The sequence below is a fragment of the Heterodontus francisci genome, unplaced genomic scaffold, assembly GCF_036365525.1.
Source record: "Heterodontus francisci isolate sHetFra1 unplaced genomic scaffold, sHetFra1.hap1 HAP1_SCAFFOLD_167, whole genome shotgun sequence".
NCBI lineage: Eukaryota > Metazoa > Chordata > Chondrichthyes > Heterodontiformes > Heterodontidae > Heterodontus > Heterodontus francisci.
The window spans coordinates 555,712-563,780 of record NW_027141337.1 but is presented as its reverse complement, the minus strand read 5'-3'; the positions used below and the strand labels follow the sequence as shown (position 1 = coordinate 563,780).

General features: G+C 45.5%; 1 non-coding gene across 1 annotated transcript; it reads left to right on the top strand.

Annotated features, from left to right (window-relative positions):
* Nucleotides 1–6,896: 6,896 nt before the first annotated feature.
* trnat-ugu (transfer RNA threonine (anticodon UGU)) lies at nt 6,897–6,970 on the top strand. Its single transcript has one exon. It is a non-coding gene; the product is annotated as a tRNA-Thr (tRNA).
* Nucleotides 6,971–8,069: the final 1,099 nt, after the last annotated feature.

Below are 8,069 nucleotides of genomic sequence, written 5' to 3'. Positions count from 1 at the left end.
GAGTGTTGTTGGAGCTGCACCGATCCAGGCAAGTGGAGAGGATTCCATCACACTCCTGACTTGTGCCTTGTGGATAGGGGACAGGCTTTGGGGAGTCAGGAGGTGAGTTACTCGCCGCAGGATTCCTAGTGTCTGACCTGCTCTTGTAGCCATGATATTTATATGACTACTGCAGTTCAGTTTCTGGTCAATGGTAACCCCCAGGATGTTCATCGTGGGGGATTCAGCACTCGTAATGCTGTTGAATGTCAAGGGGAGAGGGTTAGATTCTCTCTTGTTTCAGAAGGTCATTGCCTGGGACTTGCGTGACTCGAATGTGAAATATCCTTATTGTAGGGTATTGTATTGTACTGTACAGTGACGACACTTGGAAAGTACTTCATTGGCTGTAAAAGGCTTTACAAAGTCCTGTGGTCGTGAAATGCATGTGTTGCTTTTTCCATTGTTATCAATGTCATTGTGATCAATGTTGATTCAAATAATGTAAAAGCATCTATATTCTTGCACTATACTTAATAATCACCATCTTCCTATCCTTACAGAGTACAATGTTTTTGACCCTGAAATTGATTCCACAATCTCAGTCCCTCAGACAATTTCAGCCCAGTTCTGATGAAAGATCACAGATCTGAAACGTTAACTCTGTTTCTCTCTCCACAGATGCTGCCAGACCTGCTGAGTATTTCCATCATTTTCAAGAGTCTCGATTTAATGAATAGGAAACTTGTTTCAGATCAGTTTGGGAGACAGTGTGAAACCACTCCATTGTACTCATGTCTGAGATTCTGAGGACAGTTGGCTGTTAGTGGAAGACATCATCAATTAAATGTACCTAGCAACAGCTCAGACCAATTATTATTTTACAAGGTGGTGTGATGGCCATCCAGGGGTTAAAAGTAGGGATCTTGTAAGGTTTCAGTGTGCAGGAACACGAGAAGATCTCAGGGGTAAAGGCTCAGATCATCGACCAAGTTCTCCACCTGATGAGGGATCTAGGCTGGACAAAGAGGACCGTGACACTCTGAGACCAAGCTCGACTAGTCCACACACCTGCTAGAGCTGTAAAGTTATATTCCCCAAGTTTGTTCAAGATAATTTTACTTCCAATTATTAAGTACTATTTTACTCTCAATAAAAGTTCTGGACTTATTAATCAAGTATCCTGTTGCTTTAATTGGTTAAAGTCATGCCCAAAGAGATTGTCCACAATAGACTTTCCAGAACTGAAAGATAAGTCTGCAAGGATTGCTAATTTTACAGCCCTGTTTAAAAAGAGAGATAAACCCAGGAACTACAGACCAGTTCGTCAAATGTCAGTGGTGGGGAAACTTTTAGAGACAATTATCCAGGAGAAAATTAACTGGCACTTGGTAGAACATGGGCTAATAAATGACAGCCAGTACAGATTGGTTAACAGAAGATTGTGTATGAATTAATTAATGAATTAATTTCTTTGATGAGGTTTCAGAGAGAGTTGACCAGGGTGGTGAGGTTGATGGTGTGTGTCTGCACTTCAAAATTGTGTTTGAAAAAGTACCATAAAATAGACTTGTTAACAAAATTTGAGCAGATGGGATTAAAGAGGCAGTGGCAGCGTGGATACAAAATTGGCTGAGAGACGGAAAGCATAAAGTAGGGTGAATGCTTGTTTTTCAGAATGGAGGGACTAATCCAGTAATGTCACTGTTGTTGCAGTGTGTGCAGTGTCTGACCCTGAGCTGTCCTAGGGAGGGGGCTGTTTGTGATTTTCCTGTGGGGTATATTATCATCAGGGTATCTCTCTGAGCTGTCACAGGGATGGGGCAGTGTGTGATATCCTTGTGCATGTCATGCAGGCCCACTGGCGTGTGCTTCCATCCTGATGCCAAGAAACAGAGCCCCATCTATGGGCAAAAAGTCTCACTTCCCTGTGGGTGTCTTGAGAGAGAAGAAGGCTTAGGGAGTAAACCTGGACAGTAAATCCGGAGTGGAGTCCCATACCTGTTACTTATCAGGTAATTTTCCAGCAACTCCTACAGCAGAGCTGGTACCAAATAGTACTGGTTTTTTCCTTTCCTTTGGACAATACTAGCAATGCTGAGAGGGGGTCCTGATGCTCAGTGTCTCCATACTATTTGCCCAGGCCTGTGCACTGGAGAGGACACTCCAGCTTCATGGTTAAACATTAGCAAAACATGGGAAGAAACAGTTACCGATTATAAGCTCTCACTCAATTGGTGTAGAGTATGAGCACTAGGGGCTACTTTTGACAGTGGGAGAGATCATCGCGTCTCAATGGATAACTACCACCTACTCCAAGCTGTGCAGCCCCCAGTCAGTTAGGTGCTGTCCTGCCACGACCTACTTGCTTCAATGGGTGCTTACAGCTTCGAGAGATATCTCTCAACTGGCGGATTGATAATCTTTGCACCAGGCAAGACAAACTCAACAAAGAAGACACCAGTGCTTCGCATCACAAGCTGGAATGGAAGGACCATGTGTCCTGGCCTTACCGACAACCTTCTGCAGGTTGATGGCACACACAAGACAGCTGTGATTGACAAGGAACTCACAAGGCTCAATGTGGACATTGCTGTGCTGCAAGAAACTAGACTCATTCAAAGTGGATCCCTCAAAGAGAAACACTACACCTTCCTCTGGCAGGGGAAAGCCCAAGAGGCAACTCGTGAGCATGGAGTGGGTTTCACAGTAAATAACATGCTACTTGTGATGAGTGAACCACCCACAGTAGGCTCAGATAGACTTCTTACCCTTCACTTGTCAACAAGCGCGGGCCCAGTTAATCTCATATGCATCTATGTGCCGACACTCACCTCCACCCCAGATGTCAAGGATCAATTCTATGAGACACTTGACACTGCCATCAGTAGAATTCCCTGCACCGAGGGACTGTATCTTCTAGGGGATTTCGACGCAAGCTTGGGTACTGACGACAGCTTGGCCAACGAGCATAGGGCACCAGGGAATTAGCAAGATGAACGAAAATGGGCAGAGGTTTCTGGAGCTATGCTGTCACCATGGACTCTGTGTGACGAACAGCTACTTCCAGGTCAAGCTGTGCCACAAGGTGTCCTGGAGACATCCGAGATCATGCCACTGGCACCAGCTAGACCTTATCATCACCAGACGTACCACCCTCAGCAGTGTCCTCATCACACGCAGCTATCATAGCGCTGACTGTGACACTGACCACTCCCTGGTGTTTAACAAGGTCAGGCTTCAGCCAAGAAAGCTTCACCCATCCAAGAAGAAAGGTCGTTCTCGGATCAACACTTGCCGAACCACTGATCCAGAAAGGACCCAGGAGTTCCTCAACATCCTCGATCAGGCTCTTTCAGAAAACGCCCAAGGCCTCAGTGTGGTATCAAAGTGGAATCATCTGCACACCACCATCTATAACTCTGCACTCGCTGTGTATGGGAAAAGAGATGGGAGGAATGCTGACTGTTTTGAGGCTTATTGGACTGAAATGGAGTCAGTTACTGCAACTAAGAAGAGAGTCCTCATGAACTACAAACAAGTCTCCAGCAAACAAACTCTAGATGCTCTCAGAACTGCCAGAAACAAGTCTCTGCAGACTGTTCAGCACTGCACCAATCAACACTGGTTCAAACTCTGCAACAGCATACAAACTGCCACTGAATCTGGGGGATGCTGGAGGGACATATGAAGGAATTCAACACACCAAGGTTCCTCAGACAGCACCTTCCATACCCGCAACCTCTACCAACTAGAAGGACAAGGGCAGCAAATTCATGGGAACACCACCACCTGCAAGTTCCCCTCCAAGCCACACACTATCGTGACTTGGAACTATATCGCCTTTCCTTCACTGTTGCTGGGTCAAAATCCTGGAACTCCCTTCCTAACAGCACTGTGGGTGTACCTACCTCACACAGACTGCAGCGTTTCAAGAAGGCAGCTCACCACCACCTTCTCATGGGAAATGAGGGATGGGCACTAAATGCTGGCTTAGCCAGTGATGACCACATCACATGAATGAATAAAAAAAAAATTATGAAAGCAACGGGCCCAGCAGTAACTAAATCAGCACCTTTGAAGACAAAGACAGGGACAATCATCACTGAACCTAACAAGCAGATGGAAAGGTGAGTGGAGCATTACCTTGAACTCTACATAACGGAGAACATTGTCATTGAAGTAGCTCTCAGCACCATTCCAGACTTCCCTGTCATGGAGGAGCTGGACAGCGACACCACCATAGAGCTCAACAACGCCATTGACCGTCTTGCCAGTGGTAAAGCCCTGGGAAATGATGATATTCCAACTGGAATCATCAAAAGTGGAAAAGCAGCTCTGCGGCAGCATCCCCATGAACTTCTGTGTCTCTGTTGGAAGGGGAGATCTGCGCCTCTCAACATACGTGATGCAAACATTGTCACCTTGTGCAACAATAAAGGCGATCGCAGTGACTGCAGCAATTAGCGAGGCATCTGCTTGCTAAGTATTGTGGGGAAGGTCTTTCCTCGCATTGCTCTGACCAGATTGCAGACCCTGACATCATATCTATCCTGAGTCTCAGTGCAGCTTCAGAGCGAGTAGATCGACAGTCGACATGATTTTCTCACTTCGGCAGTTACAGGAGAAGTACTGTGAACAGGACAGACCACTCTACATTGTCTTTATAGACATCACCATGGCATTCGATCTTGTTTGCAGAGACGGACTCTTCAAACTGCTGTGGAAACTAGGCTGCCCTCCTGAACTCTTGGGCGTCATCTCTTCTTTCCACGAGAACATGCACAGTTCCGTCAGTTACAATGGAGCAACATCAGACACTTTCACGATCAGCAGTAGGGTAAAACAGGGCTGTGTCCTGGTGCAAACTCTCTTCGGAACGTAGGAGGAGGCAGTTTACCCTGTCGAGCCTGATCTGTCATTCAATTACATCCTTGATGATCATCTACCTCATCACCACTTCCCCGCGCTCTCCCCATATCCCTTGATGTCATGAGTATCAAGATTTCTATCAATTTCTGTCCTGAACATGCTCAATGATTGAACTTTCACAAACCCCTGAGGTAGAGAATTCCAAAGATTCACCACCCTCTGAGTGAAGAAATTCCACCCTATCTCAGTTTTAAATGGCCTTTTAAATGAAACTTTAAGGAATACAAGCCCAGTTTCCTCATAAGACAATGCCACCATCCCAGGGATTAGTCTGATGACCCTCCGTTGCACTCCCTCTGTGGCAAGTATATCCTTCCTTAGATAAGGAAACCAAAACTGCACACAATACTCCAGCACGATCTCACCAAGGCTCTATACAATTGCAGCAAGACATCTTTATTCCTGTACTCATGACCCCTCGTGTTAAGGCCAACATACCATTTGCCTTCCTAATTGATTGCTGCACCTGCATGCGAGCTTTTAGTGTCTCATGAACAAGGACACCCAGGTCCCTTTGGACATCAACACTTCCCAACCTCTCACCATTTAAGAAATATTCTGTCTTTCTGTTTATTCTACCAAAGTGGATAACTTCACACTTATTCACATTATATTCCATCTGTCATTTCATTCACTTATCCTGTCCAAGTCCCCTGGAAGCCTCCTTGTAACCTCCTCGCAGCTCACATCCTTTACAATTGGCATATTCTTCTCCATGCTGCTATCTTAAACTTTCAGTGACTCAGATGGGGGTGTCCACCTGCATACCAGAGCTGATGACAAGCTGTTCATCTTGGCAAGACTGCGCACCAAGACCAAAATAAGTCAGTTCTTGGTCTGTGAGTTGCTGTTTGCTGATGACGCTGTGCTGACATCCCATAATGAAGTTCATTAACAGCAGCTTGTATATCGGTTCTCCCTGGCCTGCAAGGAGTTTGGACTGACGATCAGCAGCAGGAAGATCAAAGTTATGGGCCAGGACGTAGAGACTCCACCTTCCATCAACATCGACAGGCTCACTTTGGAGGTTGTCAACAGCTTCACATACCTTGGATCAACAATCACCAGCAATCTGTCCCTTGATACTGAAATCAGCATCAGGATTGTCAATGCTGCAGCTGTCATGTCAAAGTTGAGAAGACGAGTGTGAACCGACAGCAAACTGATCGAAAATACAAAACTCCGCGTGTACCAGGCTTGTGCTCTCAGCACCCTCCTTTATAGTAGAGAAGCATCAACAACTTATGCAAGCCAAGAAAAGCAGCTGAACAGCTTCCACCTCCGCGGTCTCAGATGGATATTGGGCATCTCCTGGCAGGACAGAGTGCCGAATGCAGAAGTACACCAGCGTGCAGGGATCTGCAGCATGTTTGCCCTCTTGAGTCAGCGGTGACTCTGTTGACTGGGTCATGTGTGCTGAATGGATGACGGTCGCTTTGCCAAAGACATGCTCTTTGGTGAGCTTGCTATCAGCACGAGACCAACAGGTCACCCACGTCTGTGATACAAGGACATCTGCAAAGCGAGATCTCAAGCTGACTGGGATTGGAGTCGATGCATGGGAAGTCCTTCCTGCTGACTGGAATTCCTGGAGAAAGGCATTCAGGAAGACCATGGGAAAAGCAGAGGACAAAAGAAATGACCAGATGGTGGGAAAGAGAGCTCAGAGGAAGGAAAAATTATCAGTCGACCTCGGGCCAATGATATTCATCTGTACTAGCTGTGGAAGGGATTGTCACTCACGAGTCGTCCTCGACAGCCACAACAAACAATGTTTCACACAGAAGTGACGTACACCCCGGGTGTAGCCCATCGTCTTCCGAGACGGACGGTTGCCTATTACAATTACAATTACAGCTACAACTACAAGAGCGAGTCAGAGGCTGGGAACACTGCCGTGAAGAACTCAGCTCTTGACTCGCCAAAGTCTGCCCACTATCTGCAAGGTCTTCCTCTGACATCAATTGCACGCACATTTGCAATCTGGCTCTGTAGCTTAGTTGGTTAAAGCACTTGTCTTGTAAACAGGAGATCCTGGGTTCAACTCCCAGCAGAGCCTTATTTCACAGTAGCAACAGGCTTGAAAAGTTTCATTATCAACACTGACATCTGTGTCTTGTGAGCTTCAATTCATAATACATGATGAATTTCAATCACATACAAAAACAGCCTTTGTGAAGGATATGAGTTTGGAATGGCTGTTCCTCCTTGCACAGAACTTCAGTGCTGATACATCAAAGGTAACTTCTTTGACATAAATTTGTTCACAGTTACATTCAACCTGGAAAACAGCTTGATATTAATCTCACTGAAGGAGAGTGTTTGTGTCATTATGTGTTGCTTTTAACCGAGACTGGGACATGACGCAAGTGGGAGGGTTTATCTGAGGTTTGGAATATTTGTCAGTCAGGAACAAGAAAAATCAAAGGAACCAAATAAGAAAACCTATGTCTCATGTGGTTACCGAGAAACGGTGAGAAGATATTAAACTTTGTTGTATTTAATACAACTGTGTGAACTTTGATCTTTGCGGCCTTTTATAAACAGTATTTGAAGGGTCTCAGTAAAAATGTTCAGTGTTGATGAGAGTGGGGTCTGGGTGAGCAGCTGCTGAGTGTGACAGGGTCAGGACTGGATGCAGGAAGTTCTCTGACATTCTCTCTCTCTCTCTCTGATGGGTTGAGTTGATTTTCAACTGGCAGCTGTCGCTGTTTTGATAATTCAAGTTCCCTCCACCGATTTTTTTGGACAGACAGTGCAGTATGAGGATGTAAAGGGTTAATGCTGAAGATAGTGGGATCAACCCCTCCCACAATCAGAGTGATGATGTAACAGTCACATGAGATGAGGTTTGGGAGAAGAGAGAGCTGCACCAAGGATGCTCGTTTAGGAGGCTTGATGAGTGTGTATATAGTATTGTGTAAATTAGAAAAGAGTTCTTAGTTCTTTCAGCAGGGAATGTGTCCAGAAAATATCGCGAAACTCACAATTTTATTATTCAGGAGTTGGAACACAGGGATATTAACTCCAAGTGACAGTAGTGGTTTCATTTAACAAAAGAAAAGTAGAGAATAATATTGCTCATTGATTGAAATCCCCCAGTGAGGAGACAGTTAAACAGGTGATCTGTTGGGGCATCCTTCCATCCAAGGTTTCGG